The 14,515-nt window shown below is 38.6% G+C and overlaps 1 protein-coding gene and 2 long non-coding RNA genes across 4 annotated transcripts in view; 1 reads left to right on the forward strand and 2 right to left on the reverse strand.

The window, feature by feature from the left end:
• LOC136262576 (FERRY endosomal RAB5 effector complex subunit 3-like) overlaps positions 1-14,515 on the forward strand; it is an 80,256-nt gene that overhangs the window by 18,256 nt on the left and 47,485 nt on the right. The window lies entirely within an intron of this gene.
• LOC136261269 (uncharacterized) lies at positions 377-7,789 on the reverse strand. Of its 2 annotated transcripts, XR_010703833.1 has the most exons (4): positions 7,591-7,789; positions 4,804-4,856; positions 661-799; positions 377-611 (listed from the first exon to the last, which is right to left on the reverse strand). It is a non-coding gene; the product is annotated as an uncharacterized lncRNA (long non-coding RNA). The 2 variants fall into 2 exon arrangements; XR_010703834.1 differs by lacking the exon at positions 4,804-4,856 and having other exon boundaries at positions 7,591-7,786.
• On the reverse strand, positions 10,777-13,104 carry LOC136261270 (uncharacterized). The gene is made up of 2 exons (XR_010703835.1): positions 12,889-13,104; positions 10,777-11,384 (listed from the first exon to the last, which is right to left on the reverse strand). It is a non-coding gene; the product is annotated as an uncharacterized lncRNA (long non-coding RNA).

The raw sequence follows: 14,515 nt of genomic DNA on the forward strand, positions 1-14,515 counted from the left end.
AGTGGAGCCTGTATTATGACACCTTGGGACAAGTCAAGTGTCCTGATTTTCCATGTCAGTTTACATGTTAAGGACCACTTCGAGTGTCCAGATTATGCAGGTGTCCTCATTTTCAAGTTAACAGTGGCTGTTATAAGTACTTGCATGTTTGAACTTGCTAATTATACAGGTACTCAAAATTGAAGAAAAGTAAACATCTTTACAATCAAGGTCAAGATTTTATTGTTACGGTCTGTTCCCAGTATTCATGGTTACCTGTAAGGTAAACTCTTATGATAATAAATCTAATGTGTAGTTGTGTAACTGAGAACACAAGATATAGCTAAGTTCCATAATACGTAAGTAGCTAGCATCTTACATGTAAAGTAGGATCCACTACATCATCTACATGTTAAAACACATCATGTACACCAATTTCATACATTGTAATCAGACAAGTAACACTGGAAAAAATAGGTACTCAAGGAATGTGCACACATACACAAGTGTACACACAGTCAGGCTTATTATTCAGGCTTATCATTCACTCTAGATACAGTACATATCATCAGGAACATCATGTGGAGGTCACGTAGAACAGCAAATGATCAAGTTACATATAGCAGTCTCATCTGAAAACAATAAATTACACTCATACTCGTACACAATAAAATAGCTTACTAAGTGCAAACGTAGAAATTGAGCAACCACTATCTAATGAAGACCAGTTCTCACATCTAGTCAAATGAGACGAATAATAATAATTGTGAAATAGTTGTCCCACTCTCTAGCAGCATTTGTAATCCAAGGCTCTTAGAAACTGAATAATTTGGGGAACAAAACAGTACAAGTTTAAGCACTTGCTTATATAGCAACAAAATATCACCATAACAATTATATTGCATAACTCATGGATATCGACATAGCAACCATTGTTTAGAAAACATAAATCATGGATAAGGATAAAATCAACAGATGCAATGTGTGAGTAATCACTTAGCTAGTTACGCAGATAATTAATTCACAGACAAGTGATAGATTTCAAAGGCTGTAGCTGGCTGCTAATAAACATATATAGTATACTGAAGGCCTAGATTATATTTTTTGAAAATATGTACGAAACTGAAAGCCATCCATTTGTTTGATTGTCTGTTTATACATTCCCAGATTATGTGTGTATTTTGATGTGCACAAAGTCCATAATAACAGAACACAGATACCTTGAGACCAACTAGTATTATCAAGAGCACCCCAGGCTAGCTTTGTACTAAGGACATGAGTATACGCTTATCTGGTCTATTGGGTCACATTTTGTCCATACAACACCATTACTCTAACTGACAATACTTTTCTAATAATTAAGCTTGGAAAATCGGTGTGCAAAGTGGTCTAGCAGATAAAAATTTGGTAAATTACCAAGTCAATTCGCAGATAAAATTGTTAGGTTTTATTTAATTTGCCAAACTGCCAACTTTTAGCCCCTTGCATACAATGCTGCACTCAGCACCTTTGTTTGAATGCTGTTGAATCCATAAGTGTTGACATGCAAGCTACGTATGCACAACTGATGTCAAACTCTTAATGGTCATTTGATTTATAATCTTATTTCAATAAAAGTATTTGAAGTAATTGCAGGAATTAAGAAAGTACTTAAATCCATTTCCAAACTTCAATTCCTTTCATCAAACTAATGTGTAGGTTTAGCCTCTGATTATTCAAAAAAAAAAAGAAAGAAAACTGAGGTTCTACAGTGTACAAATACTTAATTTCTGCAATGGGTTCGCTGATGCACGTCTCCATTAAAACTGAGTCAGATTCAGGTACCTTCGCTCAGGTAATTGAAAGTTAAGGTACAATATGGTAACACGTAAGGCATTATCCCCCACTTAGAATTGAAACTGGGTCAGTATTGCTATAAATAAGCTGGTTGACTTATTGTGTGCATGTCCACTTAGTACAATCTATCATCCTCTCAGCTTTGATTTAATCTACAGTGTACAACATTTTCTGTAGGAAAAAGAAAGCACAATGTAACCCTTAAAACAGGGCTATACATACAACTTTGGATAAAACTTAGGGGTATGTACACCATCTCACCAATACCATTAATTTTGGCACCACCATAAAGCACGCCACAAATAATAAAAGCGTATTTAAAGTATAATCAAGCAAACACATGTAGGCTTAGCTTAGAGTTACACTCAGTTTACTTTCTTTAAAAGTGACATCAGCATGCTTGATACATAGTTGCATGAATGGCATTGATGTTTAATGCTTGGTTCCCATTGCTTAAGTAATACGGAGATGGCTCTGCACATTTAGCACATAAAATACACAGCAAGGTAAGTACTGCACTGTGAAGCAGTACTACAACAGTATGTACAAATTCATGTCTTTGTTGTCAGCATATTAAACATCATTAATGATTTTACATAAGCGTGCATAATAGGACAGGTACTACTACTAGCACCATTTGTACCTGTATGGTAAACACTATGGGTAAACACAATATACTACAATTTGATTCTGAACATTATTGGTGCAACATTTTCTGAATGTGTGTCTTGAAGCATAATCATGTTAAATTAAGTTGAAGTATAGACAAGTGATGTTTTAAACTTGGGTTTCCAATGGTGTGTAGGAAATTGTGTCACTAGACAGCTACAAGATTAAACTTAGTGTAAAGTGCATGACATTGCAAGCAGTCCTGCACTGTAGGGCAGGTACCAGTGCTAGTATGTGTATATGTGAATATGGGAATATACATAAAATACTTTGTTTAGTGTGTCCACATATGACGTAGGATACACTGCACATATTATACGCACAACACTAAGCATACTGGACACACACAGAGTAGACACACATACTACACACACGCGCGCACACGCACACATGCACACACACGTACACGTACACGCACACACAAAGCAAAGCCTTTGGCTACCGTGCAGGCACAGTCATACCCACCCAGTCAACGAGCACTGGGACACAGGTCTGTACTCTACCCAGGTGCTTCACTTGGAGTTTGTGCAGGCAAATCCTCCTGGCGTAGGACTAGTAGCCCACAAGAGGCTGTATGTACTATGTCTCACAGATAAAGGTGTGGGCACACAGCTGGGTGGGCTGCTTCCCCAGTTGACAGCAGGCCACCAGGTCTCCATTATACAGCTGGGTAGACTGGAGCAACGTGAGTACAGTTTCTTGCTCAAGGAAACAGCAACACTAAAGTGGAATTGAACCTCGAACCTTTCGATTACAAACCCAATGCTGTGATGCCTCACACACACACACGCACGCACACACACACACATTGTGAGCTACTCAAATCTTCGTGAACAGGTCTAGTAACCTGTAGGAGACTGTACCATGTCTCACAGATGAAGGTGTGGACACCTGAAGTCCCACACCCATTGCGTGAGACATGGACATTTGGCATTTGCTTCCACAGTTTACATCAGGTCACCAGGTTCCTATTTAAACAGCTGGTATGCTGAAGCAATGTGAGTAAAATTTATTACTCAGCAACACCAATTTGGCATAACCTAGAATCAAAGCTGCAATCATTCGATTACTAGGCCAACACCCTAACCACTTGGCTATGCTGCCTCACATAACACGCACACACACATACAAATACCAGACATGGGTCCAAGTATACGAATACTTACACTGAAGTCCACTTTAGTACATATTTGAAAGTACTTGAATAATTTTATTTAAACACTTGCTCAATTTTCCTAACGTACACTCCATGTACTTGTAAGCTCTTAGTACATACTTGAGTAATAAAAGTATTTTAAGTACTATTAAGTATCATGTATTCTTAATGTTTAATGTAAACACAGACTGTACTTTAATGAAAGAAGATTAGTAATTTCTAGTGAGGTTCTACACTACACATGACAACGGTTTGATTCTGGGTTCTCCCATCACGATCACACTGTAATAATGAAAATGCTACAGTAGCATATTTGTTTAAGAAAATAAGTTCCTGCTGGTCAACAATATGATTTTATTTCGTAGGTTTCAAATGTGTTCAAGCATCACTTGAAGGTTCTAGTCAAGTATTTAAACTCGATATTGTCAGAAAAGATTATAGATAGATACATAAGAATAATGTAGAATATTTGAACAAGTAGCTAACCTCTTATTTACTATATGGTCTTATGAACTAAAACATAGATTTTTGTCTGCTTTTTACTAGCAAATAACACTTAGGTACTGTAATATGTTGGTACAGTAAAAAGTACTTGCACTTGACTTAAGTGCTGAGAGTGCCTTGATTTCAACTAGAGCATACCTGTACTTGAAAAATACTTCACTTGGATAGCTTTTAAATGTACTTGGACCCAGGTCACAGAATTCAAGTTCCACAACCCCAACACCACTAGTAAGACAAGGACACACACGCACGCACGCACGCACGCACGCACGCACGCACGCACGCACGCACGCACGCACGCACACACACATTTTTACCTCTAGATATCATCATGTCTGATCCAACCCTTCATGGAAGGTACATACACTCAGCCGGGGGATGCCAAATAACTCATTTACAAGCCAGGCCAGGAGAGAGGACTCACCTAGTCAGAGGATGTTAATTAACCTATTTTGAAATTTACAACAGGTGAGAGGATGTGGATAGGCCATAGACAATAGCGACGCGGGACAGAGACTTGGTCTACCTCGTACAAAACATGGTGTATGCTTGATGTAAAGCCTTCTTTTTGTATGCATGCACAAACCCACACTATTTAAATTCTACATACTTTTTGCTAATCACACACAATACACTTAGTGTCCAGCATATATTTTTACCTTGACAGTCACTCTACATCTACAGTATGTGTGAATAAGGGTATCCCAACAGGCTGTAATTAAGACACACAGAATATAACTTGTGCATTTATATGCAATGAAAGCAAGCAATCATAATTTACGTGCACACATATGGTTTACATTGCATATGGTAGGGAGTGTATAAACAGTGGAATGGACTACTGGAAAGGTGGAACACTGGAATGGAATTTTTTTTTAAGTTCAATATCAGTTTTTACATCCAAATAAGTACAACTTCTCCCCTTAAGTAAGCAAATAAATAAGATTCCCCTTGAAGTCAGCTCTTTTAGCATAACTCACCTCACCATAGACAAACTTTACCAATGTAATGCATTATAAAGTCAGTTATGAACATGCACAATAGCAGTTTATTGGGAATACCAAGAAGACTCCTAACTTAACACTTGTTCCCAAATGATAAAAAGTGAATTCTATTTCTTAAGCGGTTATTGTGAAGGGGAAAGAAGGGCCAAACTGACTCTGGATTATTTGATGAGGCCATTGTTATTGCTGTGGAGCAAAACGTTGGACCAAATTTGGTCCCTTCGGTACTCCTAGCTGCTGAAACCACTTAGACGGTGCAACTACTGTAACTACCTCATGTACTTTATATAATTTAATGGGGAAATTTTGATGATTTCCACTACCTGCCTATTCCAGTCACCTCAAAATCATGATTAGTGTTCTAACTGGCATGTAGTTTTGATATGCGTACACTGATGCACTTGGGATTATGTATACCCGTACTTCGTTAGTCTTCAGTCAAAATAAACCTTGACTTACACTAAAATCCACACTTGACTCTTGACCAAATTCTTGCATATTTTTTGTAAAAGCCGTACAGCTATGTTGTAACTCTTAAAGTATCATTTGTGGTATACACTTTACAAAAGAAGCTTGTCTTTCAACTACTGCATGTCTTGCTTGACTTTCGTTTTGACCGAGGCCGAATATCAGAGTACAGGATATACTGGAGTGCCACCCCCTTGGATCATCAAAGTGTCCACATTTTAGAGTGTGCTTTTTGAGGGGTTCTTCTGTATAATTTTAGTCAGGCTTCAGTAGAATTTCTGCAGGTCCCTACTTAGTGGGATAAATAATTACACAATTTGGTCCTATAGTAGGGTCCGCAATCCGAAAAATCAACTTCTACAAATCAATCCCCCTACCATTGTGGGATGTTCATTGTAGTATCCCATTGCTTGATCCACCATGAAACCGGAGGCACGATTGTTGTCTTCACAGAAATATTGTTTTCAGTATCTCGCAAGATGCAAAATTTATTTTGAAAATTTCGTGCTCCACACAAAGGACCGGATGAAACTTGCTACTTAGCCAAATCGTATCCAGAGTTGTTGTAGTTGAAAAGTACGCACAGAAATAAGTAAATGATTTGCTGGGTGCCCGGCACAGGGTTGCTTTCTTTGAAAAAACAGACAAAAAGATATGAAGTTTCGAATTCAAACTGCCCTACCACCCAGGGCAAGAGAATCCAACTCTTCCTCATAGTGTTTCGATACGGTTGGGTGCATAGTCTGTCTATGCTGTTAGTTTGGAAAAGATCTGAGACTTCTCACCATCTGGGTGACGAGCGTAAAAATTTTCTGCAGTATCAAAGAATTGTGTCGCTCTTTCTAGCCATTTCCAGCGCTTCTGCAGCCACAACAATCATCAATTATAAACTAAAACTATGGTAAAAGATGTCCCTGAACGTTTGGTAGCAGTGGTTGTCAATAATTATTTCATCCACGGCTTCCACGCCTCGCTCTAAGCTATGCATCAAGGGATGCAGCAAAATCGTCCAAATTTGACTTCACCTCTCACGCTCCACAGCAACTTCAAATCTTCACTAGATCACCCTACATCACCATTATGCTGCAAAACATCCAAAAACAAACCGAAAAAAGCACAAAATCTTTCATTTTTAATTCGAGCTGGGTGGAGCTGCTGGTATACTGCATCATATGAAATCACAGAAACACCAACTGCTATTACTACCAAACGTTTTGATCCATCATTTATCATCATTCTAAACAAAATTAAGTGACCAGTGTGGTATCAGAAGTACTGGAAAGCCCTTTGGTACCATTGAGAGAATCCCTTGAAATGGTGCACGAAAATTTTGACTTTCTTCACCCAGATGGTGAGAAGTCTCAGATCATTTCCAAACTAACAGCATAGACAGACTATGCATCCAACCTTATCACATCACTATGAGGAAGAGTTGGCTTTTCTTGTCTTGGCTGGTAGGGCAGTTTGAATTCGAAAATTTGTGTTTCGTTTTCTGTTTTTTGAGAGAAAGCAACCCTGCGCCGGGAACCCAGTGAATCATTTGCTTATTACTGTGCGTACTTTTAAACTACATTAACTCTAGATAATATCAAGCTAAGCAGCAAGTTCTATCTTGTTTTTTGTGTGGAGCACGAAATTTTAAAAATTATTTTTGTATCTCATGAAATACTAAAATCGATATTTCTGTGAAGACAAGAATCGTGCTTCCGGTTTCATGGTGGATCTAGCAATGGGATACCACAATGAACATCCCACAATGGTAGGGGGATCGATTTGTAAAAGTTGATTTTTCGGATTGCGGACCCTACCTATAGCTTGTCATTTCGCTCCTAGTCTCGCTCTTTCAGTAGGAGGGCAGGCACACACACAAAAGGACAAGGCCTGATACAGGAACGTGTTACCTTCAGGCCCTTGGTGTGCTTACAATAACCCTTATCACACACAAAACCAATTACAAAACACGTAGCTACTCACACAAGAAGAAATCAGCCGGGTCCCCATACCTCTCGCGATCTAGGCAGATTGTAGGTGCTAGGCTATGGGCGAATTTTTTTTTTGGGCACACTTTGGACTTAGAAATTTTCACGCATTATTTTTTTTCCGGATAATGTTGCGCATGTTATACCGGATACTAACCTGCTCTGGTACTCACGTTGCCAGGGCACGTTGCTCTAAGCTGTGTTTCCTGCCAGGCTGACAGTACAAAGGGAGGGCGAAAATCACTTTAGGAGGAGACGCCTCTTTCTCCCGTTTTTTCAGCACCAGAATGTTTTCTCACATCGTGATTGGCAACTTCAGTGCCAGTCTGGCATTAGATCACATCACAGAACTACTCACAGCCATTGTTGAAAGTGAGTATGAAGCATTTTGTGTTTTAATTCTTTTTAGTAACCAACACCAGTTTGATGGATGTGTCACAGTGCACTGAAGTGTTAACAGTAGAGGCTGGAGTATTATGCACCTATCAATATTATCCCCCACCTCCCCCCTCCCGGGAATAAAGGGGAAATGGGTGGGGATTTGATTTTTTGAAAAATCAAATACTCCACCCATGGGGGCACGACTAGTGGTCAAATCCCCACGTAGTATGACTGCAATACACTTTAGGAAACAGTTTAATTCTTATGTAGCTTGCGGTTTAACAAATGCCAAAAATTTCGAACGATCAAATACCCCACTAGTGGGGCAGAATTTCAGATCAAATCAGGCCAAAATCCCGTAGTAATCCCGGGAGGGGGTAGTGGGGCTTAACATTGATAGGTGCATTACCAACTCTTGGTGTTATAAATACTGTAGTTAACTGAACAAGCCCTTTAGTGTTAGTTTTGGTTCTGAGCAGACAGCAATTGCCAAGAAGCATTTTTGATTGTGTCATGGTGCCATCCTATTACAGAACAATGTGAATCCTTTTACTTCCAATACGAAGACATGGTATGTGCAAGTTGTGACAGGCAGCTATTTATTTATAACAATTGTATAGCCATCACAATAGGAAGTAACGTTTCCAACTCAGATGTTTCTTGCCCTACAAAGATGGCAGTGCTGACTTTGTGTATATTTTACATAATGTTTTTATCACTGTGTCATGTGATGATGTGGTCATGATTATGTGCAATGATCTGTGATCACGTGTGTATTGAGTACGATATTCGTTATTGCTAGATGGATTCACATTGAGATTCTGAGCGAGTGATTGTAACCAAAGAACTCCAGTCTGAATGAGGTGTGGAACAAGCCCATTTCTCACAGTGCTTGAATACAGCCGAAAGGAGTTTGATGATGTAATACAGGAATAAAGATAGGAAATTCAACAATCTGGCATTGCTGGACTGTGAACGTGCATTTGAGGGTGGAGGCTACAGGAAGACATATTTAAAGTTGGAAGCACCCTTGCAAAACTAATTGATGAGGGCTATGGCCTATCCTTGTTAAACTGAGAAAGTAAACTCAAGTGCAGCCAGTGTCCCTTATTCTACCACAGTTGTATTTTTGATGTATTGCATAGAGTATGTATGCTCACTACGTTGGCTGTTCCACCTATGTTTCTGCAAGCCTATGTCTACAGTACCGTATGTGTGTGTGTATCTAAATACTCGTTTATCACAAGACCATATTATATGGTTTCAATCTAATCCTAAAGAAGGCCGATACAGAGTATTCCATACCCCCTACATCTCATCTGATTATCAGTGCACTTGCATTTATCAAGTAGTACATGAGTTGTTAATCATGTTGTGTATACACTTTTGCTAGCACAGGAACTGAATATATACACACCCACCAAAGGGCTACAGTAGTGTTAGTGTAGTAGTGCAAGTTAGTTGTAATAAGTAAGCAGTTGACATTTTAAATGCACTTGTACACGTACAAGTATTTTAATTGCTACTTGTACTTTAAAATGTACTTGTCCTTCACTGATTTAAGTATGCCTAGCTAATGGCTATAAAGAAGTTACAGATTCACATCTATTAAGTATATGTTTGGCCAATTTTGTGATAGCGTATCGTCAGACTTGATTAAAACAACTGGTAACGAAGTTATGCCATACACCGTTGATATCAGTTCTTGGATACATCACAACTGAGCACTTGTCATCAAGTTGCAGTGGAATCAATGCCTCATTTTATAGCTTTAAGATAAACATTTTAAAGCACACCTACTTTTCATTAGGCTGTGAACTTGAAGTTTACCTATTTTTTATTACTTGCATCAACGTTATAATTGGGTTGGGTCATCCAGATTATCTTCATCATTTGGGTCGTATTTTGTCTGGATCAAATGGGTCTTATACGCTTTCCAGTTGAGATGTGAAATAAATTAACAAAGTATTGATGGAAATGCAGTTGTATGTACTCAAGAAACTTATATTTGAGAATGTGTCTTTAGGGATATGTGGAGCAGCACCCACTTATCGGGACTGTATGCTACTGTCTATTGGCATGCATCTTTGGTATTATGCCCATATAATATTAGGATTGAAGGTTGTTACTTGTAGGCAACTAGTCTGACTTTAAGCAACGGGGCCATACCCACATATGGGAATTGCAGGTTGCTGCAGCTGTCATACCTAATTAATTGATTATGAGTCTTTGGTACAGCTACTTGTCTCCTTGCAGATGATCCTTCATATAGTGTAATGATCTGTATAATAAATGTAGGATTAACTAGTGGAACTTTAGGATAATGGATATACCAAATTTATGCCGATTACTATTTCTTTTACTAAACCCAGTGCTTGACACTTGTCTTTATTGTGATCGAACTGGGGTCAATCGGTTCAGCAGTACTAACCCACTTACAACCCTAAATTTTATTCTTGCAGACATTGTTGAATGGATTTCCCTATATAATAATATAAGAAATTCTGCTCAAACACAATTTTTCCTTTTTTTTGTCAGTACTATTTCATTTAGTTGGTCTCAAAGTGTCCATTATATGGTAGTTCTACTGTATACAAGTGCACTAGGTCATGATCTGGTTACACATCAGCCAGTAAGAACTTGCTACAATAGATTAACCACACATGTATCAGTTTATACTGTACAAGGACATAGATCGTAACAAAGAGAGGAAGCCAACGCTTAGAAACAACAGCTTCACTGTCAACAAATCCCTTAATACTCTTTAGATGTACCCTCAACTACACATACACACCATACATCTCGATAGCTGTCTGACTGAACAATAACATGACACGCATAACCAAATGCATTACTGCCTTTTCAGTCTATTCATACTCACTCATGTTTTAACACGCACTGTCAAACTGGTAGTTGGCTGTTTCAGTTGCTTAACAAACACAAGCTCCATCATACTCACACACTCAGTTTCAGCAATGACTGTGAGGAGCTCTGTACTGACAAATCAGTGGAGGCTGTGAATCACAATGTGTGAAAACGTTCTGCTGCTAAAAAATGGCATGAGAAAAGAGGGCTCTTAATTAGGCCTCTTAATTGGTCTCCCCTTAAAGTCATCCTCTCCCTCCTTTTGTGCTGGCAGGGAACACGACATTGTGACCAATGTGCATGTCTGTAGCAAGTTAGTATCCCGTACAACATGTGCAACATTATCTGGAAAAAACAATGAATAAATTTTTCTCTAAGTTGAAAAGAAATTCGCCCATACAGGTATACCCATATTGAATTTCCTATCTTTGTTCCTATTGTGGAAGTATTAAATCATCAAACTCATCTCGGCTGTATGCAATCACCAAGTAAATGTTCCACAGATTGGGGTTCTTGGTTATAATCACTCGCTCAGAATCTCATCTAGAAAATAAATTAAGAATATCGTACTCAATACACATGATCACAGATCATCACACATAATCATGACCACATCATGAATCAGTGATAAAAAATTATGTAAATATACAGAAGTCAGCACTGCCATCCATAGGGAAAGGAACATCCACATTGTTCAGTAATACACAATCAAAAATGCATCTTGGCAATTGCTATCTGCTCAGAAACAAAATCGACACTAAAAGGCTTGTTCAGTTAACTACCATGGTGTTCATAACACCAAGAGTTGACATTAGGCCACACCAAGTCAAACCTTAGTTTCTGGTCACCCGCCCGCATGGAAAACTGGAACCCCAGTTTATGAGGACTATTATTAACATTACAGGCGCTTAAGTGTACGTGACCAAGGACAGTGATTTTTAAACACTGCAAAAGATCGAGATACTCTAATAGAGCAGTCACACTACCCATAACTTTAATACTAGAATAGACAGATACTACTATAACATTTTTGACTTGTCCTTGATTAGCTATATAGCTATTAGTAATGCTTCTGTTGCCAGTAAGTAACTTCAGTACAGTATGTATGTAGCATTGCCTAATGATCAGATATACCATAGCCTAAACTTTCCTAACAATTCAGATGTGGTCCTCTAATAATTAATCTAGTAACTCTTCTAGTGGATCTAAACTTGGACTTCCTTATCACTGATATACTAACTAGAAATCCGGTAACATTTGGTGAGCTCAAACTTCAACTTTTCCAAGATTAAATAATTGCAAGTATGTCCTAAATTAACAAGTGCATGGCATCCCTTAGTTAAAATATTAACTTAGCTTTCCCACATGATCACTGAAAAACACTAGCCTGGAGCACTCAACAACTCAACTCAAAACTTTGACAGCTACTTTACTGAAGGTTTACTGTATAGAAGGCTGGAAACACATGCATATATAGTTGACTAAGACTTCACATTTGAAAGAGTTTCTGATGTGTTAATATAGTTTTGGATTATTATTAGCTAGCTAGCTAATAAATAATAATTTCCTGACATAGCTAATGAAACATTTCATTTGTAAAGCAAAAGTAGCTACATAAGCAGACCTTTCCTTAGTGTTAGCTACACATTGTTGTGCTCAGCAGTGTAGCTAGCCATCAACAATTTTCATGGTGCACTTTGCAGAAGCATAATTAACTACTTATGCTATAAGAATGTTGGTTAAGCTTGGTTGTAAACTCAATATGAAATGGGTAAATTGAGCAAAATTAATAACATTACAGTATTACTGGTGTATATGTAAGAGTCTATGATAGTCCTGAAGTCCTGATCATCCGCCCGCCCACATCCTTTTGTTGGCTAGGGAGTGACCAGAAACTAAGGTATGACTTGGAGTGGCCTTAATAAAAAGAGTTGGTAATACTCCAGCCTCTACTGTTAACACTTCAGTGATAACACTGTGACACATCCATCAAACTGGTGTTGGTTAATACTAACAAGAATTAAAACACAAAATGCTTCATACTCACTTTCAACAATGGCTGTGAGTAGTTCTGTGATTGTCTAACGCCAGACTGGCACTGAGGTTGCCAATCACGATGTGAGAAAACATTCTGGTGCTGAAAAAAACGGCAGAACGGGAGAAAGAGGCGTCTCCCCTTAAAGTGATTTTCACCCTCCCTTTGTACTGTCAGCCTGGCAGGAAACACAGCTTAGAGCAACGTGCCCTGGCAATGTTTGTACAAGAGCAGATTAGTATCCGGTATAACATGCACAACACTATCCGGAAAAAAATTATAATGCGTGAAAATTTCTAAGTCCAAAGTGTGCCCAAAAAAAAAATTCGCAGGCTGCGATGCGCTGCAAAACGAGGCAAAGCTTTAGTATACCGGTACCCAATTATTCCGTATCCCCCTACCGTACACTAATCCAGCGCTCGTATGGAACGTTAGTCCATACATAGGGTTTTACTCTTTTCACCACCTTTCATAACCCTTACGTAATATTAAGCTCAAAGGCATCCAGACTTCCTACTGTAGTTGTTGCTCTCTCTCTTCGACTTTAGGGCACGCATCTAGTAGTTGCCGCGAGTAGTCGACTTTAGGGGATGCGTCCAGTAGTTGCCGCGAGTAGTAGACTTTAGGGGAAGCGTCCAGTAGTTGCCACGAGTAGTAGACTTTAGGGGAAGCGTCTAGTAGTGTTAGCGTTAGGGTTAGAGTTCAGCTTTGGTTTCTTCTTCACCTTTAGGGTTAGGTTCTTCTTACTATATACAGCTTATTTCGTTAGTCACATTTATAAGATACAAAAGAAGGGAATCAAGGGAGCTAGCAGCGGTAGCATAATCGGTAGCACACTGGGATCCTGGGTTCGATCCCCCTTCAATATTGCACTTTTTTTTCGCCTTTTTGGTTCACCGTTTTTTGTCTAAGTTCTGTAGGGTTATGAAATAGGGTGAAAAGAGTGATACCCTCCATGACATACTAACGCAACATGTACCTTTGGACTATACGTCCATATACCTTAAGGCCACTCCAAGTCATACCTTAGTTTCTGGTCACTTCCTAGCCAAAAAAAGGATGCGGGCGGGCGGATGATCAGGACTTCAGGACCATCATAGACTCTTACATATACACCAGTAATGCTGTAATGTTATTAATTTTGCTCAATTTACCCATTTCATATTGAGTTTACAATCAAGTTTAACCAACATTCTTATAGCATAAGTAGTTAATTATGCTTCTGCAAAGTGCACCAGGAAAATTGTTGATGGCTAGCTACACTGCTGAGCACAACAATGTGTAGCTAACACTAAGGAAAGGTCTGCTTATGTAGCTACTTTTGCTTTACAAATGAAATGTTTCATTAGCTATGTCAGGAAATTATTATTTATTAGCTATAGCTAATAATAATCCAAAACTATATTAACACACCAGAAACTCTTTCAAATGTGAAGTCTTAGTCAACTATATATGCATGTGTTTCCAGCCTTCTATACAGTAAACCTTCAGTAAAGTAGCTGTCAAAGTTTTGAGTTGAGTTGTTGAGTGCTCCAGGCTAGTGTTTTTCAGTGATCATGTGGGAAAGCTAAGTTAATGTTTTAACTAAGGGATGCCATGCACTTGTTAATTTAGGACCATACTTGCAATTATTTAATCA

This window comes from Dysidea avara, chromosome 7 (assembly GCF_963678975.1).
Source record: "Dysidea avara chromosome 7, odDysAvar1.4, whole genome shotgun sequence".
Lineage (NCBI taxonomy): Eukaryota > Metazoa > Porifera > Demospongiae > Dictyoceratida > Dysideidae > Dysidea > Dysidea avara.